The sequence below is a fragment of the Oryctolagus cuniculus genome, chromosome 6 (genome assembly GCF_051225735.1).
Source record: "Oryctolagus cuniculus isolate XC-2025 breed Fujian yellow rabbit chromosome 6, ASM5122573v1, whole genome shotgun sequence".
Classification (NCBI taxonomy): Eukaryota; Metazoa; Chordata; class Mammalia; order Lagomorpha; family Leporidae; genus Oryctolagus; species Oryctolagus cuniculus.
In genome coordinates, this window is record NC_142872.1 from 24,347,715 (window position 1) to 24,361,889 (window position 14,175).

Genomic DNA, 14,175 nt, shown 5'->3' on the forward strand with positions numbered 1-14,175 from the left:
CTACATCTCCTTCTCTACACTCTGACTTTCAGATAAATAAATCTTTTTAAAAAATGAAATTGTTTTGTCTTTAATAGTGTCTTTTCATTGTAATAGCATGAAATGTCATGCATTATAAGTGTAGCAAACTAAGTGTACAGTTTTTTTTCTTAAATACTAAACCATGAAATTCTTCCATCTGATTATTGTTTATTTCAAAGGCAAAGTTACAGAAAGAGAAGGACAGATGGAGAAGAGACCTTCTATCTGCTGTTTCACTTTTCAAATGGCCCCAACAGCCAGGGCTGGGCCAGGCTGAAACCTGGAACCCAGACCCCAACCATGTCTACCAGGTAGGTGCAGGGGCCCAAGCACTTGGCCATCCTAGGCTGCTTCCAGGCACAGTAGCAGGAACTGGGTTGGACGTGGAGCAGCCACTGGTCTGAGTGGTGCGCACATGAGATGCTGGTGTCCCAGGTGGTGACACAACCCACTGCATGATGGCACTGGCCTGAGGCCGTTGGTTTTGTTATGTTGCTGTCCATTGCTTCCAGCAGTTGTTGCAAAGGCTATTCTTTCTCCAGTGAATTGGCATGTCATTTTCATGTTTTAAAGATTTATTTTGATTTACTTGAAAGGCAGAGTTACAGAGAGGGAAAGGCAGAGGCAGAGAGAAAGAGAAGTGTTCCATCTGTTGGTTCACTCTCCAAATGGCCACAATGGCCAGGACTGGGCCAGACTGAAGCCAGGAGCCAGAAGCTTCTTCTGGATCTCATGTGGGTGCAGAGGCCCAAGCACTTGGGCCGTCCTCCACTGCTTTCCCAGGTACATTAGCAGAGAGTTGGATAGGAAGTGGAGCAGCTGGGACTTGAACCTCTGCCCATATAGGATGCGGGCACTGCAGGTGGCGGCTTAACCCACTATGCCAGAGCACCAGCCCCACTGTGTCATTTACTGAAAGTCAATGTGCCATTCATTCATGTAGCTTTATATCTACACTTCTTTGTTCCATTGATTTTTGTGCTGATACTTAATTTTTTTAAAGATTTATTTGTTTGAAAATCAGAGTTACACAGAGAAGGAAAGGCAGAGAGAGAGAGAGGTCTTCCATCTGCTAGTTCACTCCCTAATTGACTACAATGGCCGGAGCTGTGCTGATCCGAAGCCAGGAGCCAGGAGCTTCCTCTGGGTCTCCCATAGCGGTGCAGGGGCCCAAGAACTTGGGCCATCTTCTGCTTTCCCAGGCCATAGCAGAGAGCTGGATTGGAAGTGGAGCAACTGGGACTTGAACTGGCACCCTTATGGGATGCCGGCACTGCAGGCAGCGGCTTTACCCACTATGCCACAGCGCCAGTCCCTGTGCTGATACTTATAACAGAGGGAGAGGCAGAGAGAGACAGAGACAGGTCTTTCATCCACTGGTTCACTCCCCAAATGGCTGGAGCAGCTGGAGCTGAGCTGACCCAAAGCCAGGAGACTGGAGCTTCTGGGTCTCCCACATGGGTGCAGGAGCCCAAGGACTTGGGCCATCTTCTGCTTTCCCAGGCCATAGCACAGAGCTGGATTAGAAGTGGAGCAGTTGGGACTTGAACCGGTGCCCATATGGGATGCTGGCACTGCAAGCGGTGGCTTTACCCACTACAGTATAGCACAGGCCCCAGAATCCATTTTTAAAATATTGATCCTTTATCTGGTGGCTTTGTAAAACTCAATAGATTTAGGAAGATGTAGGGGGATAGATTTCTTAGAAGTTTCTATACTGATGCTTCTCAGCTTATGGTGGAGTTATACTTTGATATAAATCCATCATGTGTTGAAAATATTTTAAGTTAAAGATGCACTTAACACACCTGACCTACCAAACATCACAGCTTGGCAACACTGTACACTCTTGAGCATTGGTTGCTGACTCATTCTTGTCTACTTGACTGGCAGCTGTTTCTACTGCCCGACAATAAGAGAGCATTGTACCAGAGATTGCTAGCCTGGGATGAGGTCGAAACTCAACATTGGAACTTTCTTCTGAAGATGTATGACTTTCACACCATCACAGAGTCATAAAGTCTTCAAGTCAAGTCATCGTTAAGGCAGGGACTGCCTATGGGATCACATCATCTGAGAACCAAAAGTTAAACCTTCTCACTATACCCTTCAATTTCTTTTTGTCGTCTGTTGCACTGCCTGGAATCTTCTATACAAGACTGTAAAATGTTGAGTAGAAACAGTGAGATGAGTGGCTGGTATTGTGGCACAGGGGGTTAAGCTGCCACCTGCAGTACCAGCATCCCAAATGGACAAGTCACAGCTGCTTCACTTCTGAGTCACCTCCCTGCTAATGTGACTGGGAAAGCAGCGGAAAATGGCCCAAGTGCTTGGGCCCCTGCCACCCATGTGTGAGACCTGGATGAAGCTCCTGGCTCCTGGCTTTGGCCTGGCCCAGCCCTGGGCATTATAGCCATTTGGGGAGTGAACCCACAAATGGAAGATCTGTCTCTGTCTCTGTCTCTGTCTCTAACTCTGCCTTTCAGATAAATAAATCAATCTTAAAACACAGAGTAGACATCATTGCCATGTTCTTCATGTCAGGGAAAAAACCGTTTTAGTCTTTAGTTATTAAGTATGATTTTAACTGTACCTTTTAATCATTCATTCATTCATTCATTCATTTGAAAGAGTTACAGAGAGAAAAGGGAGGAGGAGAGATAATCAGTCTTCCATCCACTAGTTTACTCCCCAGATAGCTGCAGCGGCCAGCACTGGGCCAGGCTGAAGCCAGGAGCTTCATCTGGGTTTCCCACGTAGGTGGCAAGCACTTGGGCCATTTTCTGCTTTTCCGAGGCCTGTAGCAGGCAGCTGAATCAAAAGAAGCCGGGACCTGAGCTGGCCCCCAAACGGGATACTGGCATCAGAGTCGGCAGCTTTACCCACTGGGCCACAATGCCAGCCCCAACTATACATTTATGATGCATGCCCTTTATTTTTCTTTTTAAAAAAGATCTGTTTATTTGAAAGGTAGATTTATGAAGAGGATACAGTTTCCATCCACTAGTTCTCTCCCCAAACGCTGCGATGATGGGCCGGTCCAGGCCGAAACCAGGAGCCTGGGACTCTGGGTCTCCCATATGAGTGGTAGGGGCTCTAGCACTTGGGCCACCTTATGCTGTTTTCTGAGGTGCGTCAGCAGGGAGCTGGATCTGAAGTGGAGCAGCCAGGACTAGTAACTACTCAAATGGGATGCTGGTGTCGAGGCAGCAGTTTAACCTGGTGTGCCACAACGCCGGCTCCCCTGCGATGGATGCCCTTTGAAAGGTTGTGGAAGGTCCTAGTTTGCTCCTAGTTCGTTGAGAATTTTTTTTATAGTCATTAATGGATGCCAGACATTGTAAAATGCTTTTCCTTCATCTGTGGATCCTGTGATTTATTCTACAAATCTGGTGTGGTACATGAATTGATTTTGGATATTAAACCAATTTGCATCCCTGGGATAGACATGGTGTATAATTTTTTACATATTGTTAGATTTGGTTGGATAACACTTTTGTAAGGGTTTTTGCCACGTAAATGTTGGAATCAGGATGCAAATACAGTCCCACATTGCATTCGGTTAACCTGTGTCTCTGAAGTCTCTTTGATGGATTCCATCTCACTTCCTTCCCTTCCATAATTTATTTATTGAAGAAGCTAAGTTATTTCTCTCCGAATTCTGGGTTTTGCTGATTGCATCTCCATGCTATTGCTTTGTTGTTCTTGTTTTTCTAACTCCTGTAGTATTTGAAAACTGGTAATGAGATCAAGAAATTGATGAGGTTCCTGCTTGATTTTCTGCACAAGAATTTTTCATAGGTGATGGTGTGTACATGTGCCTTCTGTTGCATTGTGCTAGGCTGCACACAGTAACTGGTTGTCTCTTTATTGCGATGCTAAAGTTAATCTGTGGGTCCTGCTGTTCCCAGCCTGCTCCAGCTGATCTAAAACGATGTCAGCACTGATGATCTTGGTCTGCTTCCCTTATTTCCTTAGGGGCTACACAATGACAGTTTTCAATTCCACTTGCCCAAATGCTTCCATACAAAAAAGCTTCCCTTCCTGAAGTATTTGGTTATTCTGAAATACACTTTGTGCAGAAATGACAATGAATGTCTGATTCTTTCCTTTTACCTACCAGTTTTCAGATTAATGAGTTGTTTCAGCAGCATCTTCCAATGTGATTACTTAAAATTTTTTTAATTTCAAATTTACTTATTTTCATTTAATTTGAAAGCTGGGGGGGGGGGGAGAGATTGAAATTGATTGATTCTCTATCAGCTGATTCACTTCCCAAATACCTATAATAGCCAAGGCTGGGCCAGGCCGAATCGAGGAGCCCAGAGTTCCATCTGGGTCTTCTCTGTGGGTAGCAGGAACAGAGGTGCTTGAGCCATTACTTGCTGCCCCCCAGTGTGAGGATTAGAAGGATTCTAGGTTGGCAGTGGGGCAGCCAATACTCACATCAGGCGGTCTGAGCTGGGGTGCAGGTGTTTCACGTGGCAGCTGAAGCTGCTGTGCCAAATGCCCGCTCACCCACCCCTCGAATTTTGTTAGTATTGATATGAACTCATGGATCATAACATGTAATTTCATTCTATTGAATTTCAGTCTATTGAAATTACTCATTTATATGTTCAAATTGTCCCATATTTGGATAGTAGGAGCCAGTTTAGTTCCTCTCTCTCTCTCTCTCTCTCTCTCTTTGAAAGAGAGAGAGGGAGAATCTCCTATGTGCTGGTTTATACCCCAAGTACTTCCAGCCGCTGGAACTGGGCAGACTAAAGCCAGCAGACAGAACTCGATCTGGGTCCCCCAAGCGGGTGGTAAGGACCAAGGACTGAGCCACCCCCTGCTGCCTCCCGGGTTATGTGCTAGAAGGAAGCTGGGGTAGGCGGTAGATCTAGGCCCACAGATACGGGATGTAGGTGTCCCAAGTGGCATCTTAGGCTCTACACCAAGTGCCTACTCTGTCCTGCGGTCGCTTTGACATGACCGTAGGATTCTTTGCACTTCTTGGTAGGACAGGATGTCCCAGACTCACAGAAAGGTCTTTTGAGATAACACAGCAGTTGTCCTCTGCCTTGAATTTTAGAATATATGGTTTTTAGAAGAATTGCCTTCATTTTCTAGAATTGCTATTTGGCAAAAACTTTAAACTTTTTGAAAAAAAAATCCTTACGATGATGCTATTTTATTGTTAAGCTCATTTTTTTGGTAAACAAAATGTATTTGAAGAAAGATAGGCGGGGTAGGGAAGAAGCTCCTGTCTGAAGTACCACCTGCAGCCCGAGATCCATCCTGGGTGCAGCTCTGACCCCAGGGTGCCTCTCTGAGCAGACATTCGAGGTGCAGTGTATACTGCTGAGCGTATTTCTTCTGTTTTCAAATTGCATTCAGATGTAGTGAGATCTTCCATCTGCCGGTCGGCTCCCCAAATGCCAGTGACAGCCAGGGCTGAGCTGCACAGTTCCCTGCTCTGGGAAAGCATCCTGTAACTCCGTCCCTCTCCCCTTCGCCCCTGCCAGCCGCACCCACAGCAGCCTTGCCGAGAGAGAAGCCTTTGGATAAAGCGTTGTTCTTTTCACGGCCTCTCACGAAGCGCTGTTTCTTGCGATTTACTTGTTGAGCTGGCCTGTGTGAAACGTTGGAAACCTGATTCCGTTCCCCAGCAGATGGGACGGAGTGCTGGTAGGGCCGTTCTTCACTGGAACGCTTGCCTATTGCAGTAACCTGTTTGGATCATCTTCCTAATTTGGTGTTTATAATACAAATATATTGCTTTTTAAGCTTTGTTTCTGTGTTGTAGCAGAGCATGTTGGATCTGGATTTGAGTGGCGGCACAGTCACTCGCTAGCTTATGCCCTTGTCAGAGTCCTTACTCTTTGGGTTTTCAGCGAGGATTAAAGGAACGTGATGCAGACGAGCCCTGTGGCAAACTGACCGAGCACTCAAATTTGGGTTCAAATTTCAGATCTGCCACTTAGGAGGGACGCTAGGCAGATTATATTATCTTTTCTTTTTTTCACTTAAAAAAATTACGTGCGATACCTGTGCCAGGGATACTGCCAGAATTTTACAGGCTACACAACCAAACTAAAAATACACACTGGACATTTAGCATATTTTATGAAAATTTTAATTTTTGTTACAAATTCATAGAGGTCTTTTACCATGAAATCTTCTTTAAAAGATGAAAATGAAAATGAATGCTGGATTTTTTTTGTTTTGTGATGCATGCTTATTGATTTAGGCATCTGGGTGCCTGGATGAGCAGGACGCCAGGTGGTATTAGAAGAGAATCCTCCAACCTTCAGGCCATCCAGGGGCAGGTGTGGGGACCACACAAGGGCGCCACAGTCACTCTTGCCCGGAAGACTCGCTGTAAGGCGCTGGCAACTCCTGAGTGATTCGATCTTCCCTCCTAACAATTCCATGTGGTAAAGAAATACTGTATTTTAAAACAGAACGTATAACGGCCTATTGTCTCTTCTGTTTTTATTTATGTCAGTTTTACTGTTTTAAACATGGGATTGGTGAGATCAGTCACTCCAAATGCTGCACAGGATGCCCTGCCAGCCAGGGCGGGTGGAATCCCACGTAAACAATTTCTTTGTGGTCTGAGCGGGTGGCGTTTCTTCAGCAGAACTTCTCAAAGACGTCCTATCCAGTGGAGCGAGAACACACCGATGAGCAGGGAGTTGACTGCGAGGTGAGGGTTTGGGGTAGATATTTTTACAATGCTACTCTGTTATTATTTAGAACATCATCAAATGTTAATCCTGTAGGCGCCAAAGTCCTCCTTGGTGTGGTGTGCCAGCCTCCAAGATGGTTCTTAATGATCTGCGCCTCCTGGTCCCCGTGTCCTTGTGCCGTCCCCTCCCACGCTGTGGCTCAATAGTGCAGCCAATAGGATATTGTAAAATGGCGATGTCTGGCTTCTGAGAGGAGGACACGAAAGACATTGCAGCCTTGGTGTTGTTTTGAGCCATTTGGTCTGGGGAAAGCCATCTGTTATGTCACGAGGACACACAGTCAGCCCCCATGGAGACAGCCACATGGTGAAGCGCTCAGCCCTCCTGCCAGTAGTCACTGCCAGCTTGCCATCGGAGGCAGATTGCCCAGCTCTGGGCAAGCCTTCAGATGGCTGCAGACACATCTGACATCTTGATTGTAACTCACGAGGGATCCTGAGCCAGACCCACCAGCCAAGCCATTCCTAAATTCCTGACCTACATAAATGGTGTGAGATAAGAAATGATCATTGTTCTAGACATGAGGTGGGCCACATGGTACAGCAGGTCCGGCTGCCCTGGGGGGCACCTGCATTCCACGTCGGAGCACCTGTGATTGAGTTTTACTTCTGCTGCTAATCCTGCTTCCTGCTGAAGCACCTGGGAGGCGGCAGATGACGGCCCTAGTACCTGAGTCCCTGCCACCGCATGGGAGACCCAGATGGAGTTCCTAGTCCTTGGCTGTGGCCTGGGCCAGCCCTGGCTGTTGCTGGCACTGGGGGAGTAAACAAGTGAATGGAAGATCAATCTCTGTCATTCTGCCTTTCAAATAAATACATATTTTTAGAAGACTCCATTTTGGTGTGATTTGTAACATAGCAATAGATCACTAAGACATCAGTCACATATCTAAGGAATAACCAAGTCATAGGAGTTCTCTTGCAAAGTAATGATGAAGCTAAATTATACTGATGAAGAAAAGGAGGACTCTCACTGTCAGCAGCCAGCTTGCTGTACGGCCCCTCCCAGCAGGCTGGCAGAACACTAACTCTGGGCTAATTCTGCCTACCATCTACCCGTGGGCTGTAAGTGCTGTTGGAGAAAAGTGCACACCTGTGCTGTTGGCCGCTGCCAGGCCTTGCTCTCCGAGCCCGGCTGCCTGCCCAGTGCTGACCGCGAGCTCCTTGTGTGTGCCCATCCTCAGCATTCTGCCACCTCTCACACAGGCAGCTGCCCAGCTCCACTCTCCACTGTTCTCAGGCACTGTCCTTAGCATTTGGCCTTCCTCTGGGCAGAGGGACGTGTGCAGGTGCTGGCCTTGCCTGCTAGTCTTACAGTGGAGGAGGTATTCCTCTTGCGTCTCAAGTTTATCCTTCCCTGGAAGCTAATCTTCCTTCTTAGAGATGATCTCTCCCGTATCTTAAATCGCTTTTTATAGGATCCTCACTATTCATGTATGTAAATCTATCACTTATTTGCATAAGCGGTTATTAAAGTACTGACAGTACAATAGTGGTTGTGCACCCTGATACAGAATGTCTCAGAACCAGATGGGTATTCTAGCTGTAGCTTTGTCAGCAATTCCCTGTGTGACAATGAGCAGGTTAGTTTTCTCTCTGTTTCCCAGTGAGTCAATCCAGTCAATCTCTGGGAGAAAATGAGTGAAAACATATATGCCGAGGGCTTAGTGCTTATGTTAGAAATGCAAAATTTTGGGTGGGCATCGTGGTGCAGCGGGTTAAACCGTTGTTTGAGATGCCTTCCTATAGTGGAGTGTCAGTTCAGTTCCCAGCTGCTACGCTTTCAGCCAGCTTCCTGCTAAAGTACCTGCAAAGGTAGTGCATGGTGGCTGAAGTGCTTGGGTCCTTGCCACCCAGGTGGGAGACCCAGAGGGAGTGCCTGGGTCCTGGCTTCAGCCTGGCCTGGCCCTCGCTGTTGGCAGGCATTTGGGGAGGGAACCTGGGGATGGATGGTCTGTTTATGTCTCTTGCTCTGTCACTCTACCCTCCAAATAAATATTTTTAGGAAGGATATGCAGACTTTTCCTTTTATTGTTGAGGCACCACAGTGCCTGCTCCGTATCACTCATGTTTTCTTCATGAAGCCATCCATCGATAGGCATCTAGTTTGGTTGCAGATCCTGGCTGTTGAGAGCAGTGCTGCAGTAACGTGGCAGTACAGGTGTCTCAAATGCGGTTTTCACTTCCATTGCGTATCTACCCTGAAGCGAATAGCTGGTCCTGTGGTAGATCTATTTTTGCCTTTTGAGGAACCTCCATGCTGTTGTTCTCCATTGTGGAGGACCTGGCTTGTGATTTTCCTGTAGAGTTTTCTTAACACGTATGCATTGCTCTAATTTACTCTGTGCTTCAGGACACAGGTCTCTTACTGTAGATAGCTTTGGAAGATAATGAATTATTGAAGGAGCTCGCTTTAATTTCCTTTTATTGTAACTGCAAGGAGCATTGATGAAAATAAGGCAGCTTGCATTGAGTCATCTTAATTATATCAAAATTTGACTTTAACATGATGAAGTTGGGAAAAAAATTAATATGTGAGGATCTTCAAATTGTTTGTGTGGAGGGCCAAAAATGGCAGGTACAGCTGCCCTCTGTGATGCTGGCATCCCTTATGGGCACCAGTTCGAGTCCCTTGAGCCCATGCATCTACATGGGAGACCCGGAATAAGTTCCTGGCTCCTGGTTTTGGCCTGGCCAAGCCCTGGCCATTCTGGACATCTGGGGAGTGAACCAGTGGATGGAAGAACTCCCCCCTGCCCCTTTCTAACTCTGCCTCTCAAATAAATCTTAAAAAAAAGTTTGGACTTTAAGATTTTTTTTTGTTGTACTGAAATAAACTTTGCTTTCCATTTTCCATGACCCTTTTTAAATAATAAAAATCATCTTAGAAACATTCAAATGTCTGTAAAACAGCTGCAACTTTTTTTGTTTTGTAATTACAGAATAGGGTTTAGTTAACAGAATGATTATTTTGTATACACTGCATGAGACAACTGAAGATAAAGAGTCCTGTCCCTATACGTAGCTAATTTGTGCTGTTAACCAGCAAGAACCTGCTTTAAATTTCCATGCCAGGTTTCAACCCCCATACTGTACCAGGCAGGGTTAGTGGCTATGGAATATACCACCAGGACAGGGCTATCTAAAGACACATTTGGCAGGGTGTTAACTATACAGAAAAACACTGTGTATGGTTTAAAAACAAACCTTACCCAGCCTTACATTAAAACACTTTTTAAACAGTTTTTAACCTGTGTTTGAAAGGCACAGTTACAGAGAAAGAGGGAGAGGCTGACACCCTCCATCTGCTGGTGCACCCTCCAAATGGCTGGGCCAGGTTGAAGCTGAGAGCCAGGAACTCCATCAGGGTTGCCCACATGGGTGCAGGGGCCCAAGCACTTGGGTCATCTTCCACTGCCTTTCCAGGCACAGTAGCAGGGAGCTGGATGGGAAGAGGAGCAGCCAGGTTTGGAGCTGGCAAGTCCCATGTGAGATTCTGGCTGCATTGCAGGCAGAGGCATCACCCGCAGCACTGTAGTGCCAGCCCTACATTTTTTTTTTTTTTTTTTTTGACAGGCAGAGTTAGAGAGACAAAGAGAAAGGTCTTCCTTCCGTTGGCTCACCCCCCAAATGGCCGCCATGACCGGCACTGTGCTGATCCGAAGCCAGGAGCCAGGTGCTTCCTCCTGGTCTCCCATGCGGGTACAGGAGCCCAAAGACCTGGGCCATCCTCCACTGCACTCCCAGGCCACAGCAGAGAGCTGGACTGGAAGAGGAACTACAGGGACAGAATCCGGCCCCCCAACCGGGACTAGAACCTGGCGTGCTGGTGCCGCAGGCGGAGGATTAGCCTAGTGAGCCGTGGCGCCGGCCAGCCCTTACATTTAAATAATTAATTATATATAATATATATATAATTATATATAATAATTAATAATTAAAAGTTGTCAAGGAGTCACTGTATACAGGAGGATTAAATACTTCATAGACAAGAAAATAAAGTGGTAGACCCAATGTATTCATAACGATCACCTTCGTCTTCGTCCTTTTCATCTTGCTCTTCCTCTGGTTTTCAGCCTTGCCATCTCCCTTGCTTACTGCGTCGGGCTTTCCTTCAGCTCGGTATGTGGGAAGCTGCATTTGCATTTTTCCTTCTGCTCAGCAGCTTGCTCATCCAGAGGTTGCTTGGTGGCGGTGGCAGTGTCATTGCTGCACTGGCTCCCGGGTTCTCTGCCCCCTGGCCGTGGGTGGGCCGTGGGATGTTCCCCTTTGGTTTTTGGGTGATACTAAGAGCAAACCAAGAAGAAGACCAGAGGAGGGCTCTTGGATGCATTGGGGTCCTTGAACTTCTGTTTCTGTGCTGTGGCACAGAGGTTTTTGTTAGCTTACAAGGAGCCTTGGCCGCTGAGCCTGTCTCTCTGTGGCCGTCCTGGTCTTGCTAGAGAACTGAGATGTGATGGGGGCGTCTGGTGCTGCTTCTTGCGCTCCTCCTGGGAAGTCTGCACAAGGGACACATCTGATGAGGTTTACCCCTTGTCTTCTTGGGTCTCCTCTGTTCACAGTGCTTTGTCCTCAGCAAGGCGCAGAGTCGCCCAGCGCCCCCCGGCTCTCAGTTGCCTGGCACCGGCTCGTGTGGCTCAGTGTACTGCAGTGTTGCCTCTGTTACCTTCGTGAAGTAGCCCTGTACATATCCAAAGCACTGACTTATTAAATTAATTCACATATCTTCTTCAGGTTAACAATATTTCATTGCAAAATACAATGGTCTAGTTATCTGTTCTCTATGAAAAACGACCAGAACTTAGTAACTTAAAGAAACAATTAAAAAAATCTGTTTCTGTAGGTGAGGATTTTAGGCATTTCTGGCTGGGGTTTCTTGAGATGTTTTCTGATGGGGGCTGAGCTCTGGTGTGGCTGGGGGGGGCAGCTCCCTCTGTAACATCAAGGCCTCTCTATGCAAGGCAGTTAGGGCTTCCTCACCGCAAGGCAGACTCAGGAAGCCCCAGATACTCACTCTGTGGCTCAAGGCTCCAGTGCAAATCTTCCAGCCCAAATGGTGGGAGTTGTGTAGCCCAAGAAGCCCCACAGATCCCTTAGGCTACATTCTGTTGGTGACCAGTGAGCCACACAGCTCCAAGGGAAGGGAATTAAAATCTACCTGCTGATGAGACAGTGGCCGGGTTGCACCGCAGAGCCCTGTGGGCTAGGGACTCTAAACCCAAGTCAATACTTGTCTGTGTGTTGTCTGCGGAGGGGGCTGCCTCTCCTGCTGCCTCAGGAACCCCAGGCGCACCAATCCAGTTCTTACTGGGCTTTTGTAAGAACAGTCCCAGGCTGCACATTATTGCCAAGTAACAGTCAAAGGAAGAAATGAGGTCAACTTTGTTTCCCACCCCTTAGAAACCTGACGGAAACCAGGAGAAAGCGGAAGGAATTTTTCTCCCTGAGAACAAGTGCTGGTGCCACCTGGTGGTGAGACAGTCAAACGAGGACTCCACGCTGTGGACTGCAAGTTCTGAATTGTCCTCACAGAGTGGACGAGGGTACTTCAGAGTTCACAGATGATGGAACTGACACACAACCTTGGCCTGATAGTTAAGCTGCCAGTTACGAAGCCTGTGGCCCCACGGGGGTGCCTGGCTTCCATAGCCGGCTCCAGCTTCTTGCCAGTGCAGGTTCTGGGTGGCAGCAGTGATGGCTCAGGGACTTGGGTTTCTGCCACCCACGTGGAGAATGAGTTCCCTGCTTGAGACTCCTGGGCTTTTTTTTTTTTTTTAATTAGCTTATTTATTTGAGAAGTAGAGTCACAGAGAGAGAGACAGAAAGGTCTTCCATCCTCTGGTTCACTCCCCAAATGGCAGCAATAGCCAGAACTGGGCCAATCCAAAGCCAGGAGCCAGGAGCTTCTTCCAGGTCTCCCACACAGGTGCAGGGGCCCAAGCACTTGGGAATCTTCCACTGCTTTCCCAGGCCACAGCAGAGAGCTGGATGGGAAGTGGAGCAGCCAGGACACAACTGGTGCCCATGTGGGATGCCGGCACTGCAGGCAGAGCCTTCGCTCAGTACGCTGCAGTGCTGGCCCCAGACTTCTGACTGACCTCCCTGGCCGTTGTGGCCTGTGGACTCATCCTGCGAGGCCCACACTGTCAGGATGGTGGGGTGATGGCGTTCTTCAGCAAGAAGCACCGGAGACAAGTTTTGGTGAACACGTCCATTTATTAACATTCAGGCACAAGGTGGGCTTATCTGAAGCCAGGAGGCAGGAGCTTCTTTTGGGTCTCCCACACAGGTGCAGGGGCCCAAGGACTTGGGCCATCTTCTACTGCTTTCCCAGGCCATAGCAGAGAGCTGGATGGGAAGTGGAGCAGCCAGGATGTCAGCACTATGGGGGGTGGGTTTACCCACTGTGCCAGTAACGCTGTCCCTATCTCCCTTATTCTAAGCCTTTCTCTGGCTTTATGCTGATGCTCAGGGTCTCAGCACTGTGTGGGTGCTTTAGGGAGGTTAGCATAGAGGCAGCACAGGGGCCATCTCTTTCCTCCTCATCATAAAGGTCATGAGCAACAAAACACAGGGTAACAAGAGCAAAGCCGATGATGCCTTTCTTCATGGTTTTATGTGACCTGGAGGCTTTGGAATGAAGACCCAGTCACAGGGGATGTTTCTTTTATGCTTGGATTCAATAAAGCACGTACAGCCATGTAGAAATGTGATTGGACAAACAGGGTACAACCTAAGGTAAGAGAAGGCAGTGGGGAAACCTAGCAGCCTGTAGCCAGTAGCCTGTTGTCACTGAGTCTGAAGATCTGTTATCGGACATGGGCAGATCAGAGGATTTCATTATGGCTCCAAGACAAACTCATGGGAAGGATGGAATGCTATTTCTAGTTGTCACGGCTGGCTTTGGGAGAGGGGAGGTGTGGTTTGTACGGCTCACTTCCAGGTGTGGACTGAGCAGAGAGAGGCCCTGCAAGGTCCTTTCAAGTAGGTAGCAGGTCAAAGTGCATGGTATTTCTGGAGCCTCAATATTAGAACCACCCACCTCCCCCCAAAACCACCTGCCCTGAGTGGACAGGTACGGTTGAAGTTTCCAGATATACTTGCATCAAATAAAACTACAGGAAGCTCGGTGACAAAGTATGTCCCTGATAGTAAAATATGCACTGTTTACGTGAAATTCAAGTTTAACTGGGCATCCTGTGTTCTCTCTGGCCACGGTAGGCCGATTACCTAGGGTGAGGCAAGAGATTCCAGGATTTGCAGCCTCCCGTCCAGGCCTCTGCTGGACCTGGGGTCGAGTTATGAATTACCTGCGACGCTCGCCAGAGGCGTCCGCCCGACTCCAAGATGGCGCCCCTGGCGTTTGCCAGGAGCCAAGATGGCGACCCGGGGGCGCGCCCGCGCTCCCGAGCCTCCTC

General features: G+C 47.9%; 1 long non-coding RNA gene across 1 annotated transcript; it reads right to left on the minus strand.

Moving 5' to 3' along the window:
- Positions 1-12,953: 12,953 nt before the first annotated feature.
- Positions 12,954-14,165, minus strand: LOC149126056 (uncharacterized). The gene is made up of 2 exons (XR_016236116.1): positions 14,068-14,165; positions 12,954-13,105 (listed from the first exon to the last, which is right to left on the minus strand). It is a non-coding gene; the product is annotated as an uncharacterized LOC149126056 (long non-coding RNA).
- Positions 14,166-14,175: the final 10 nt, after the last annotated feature.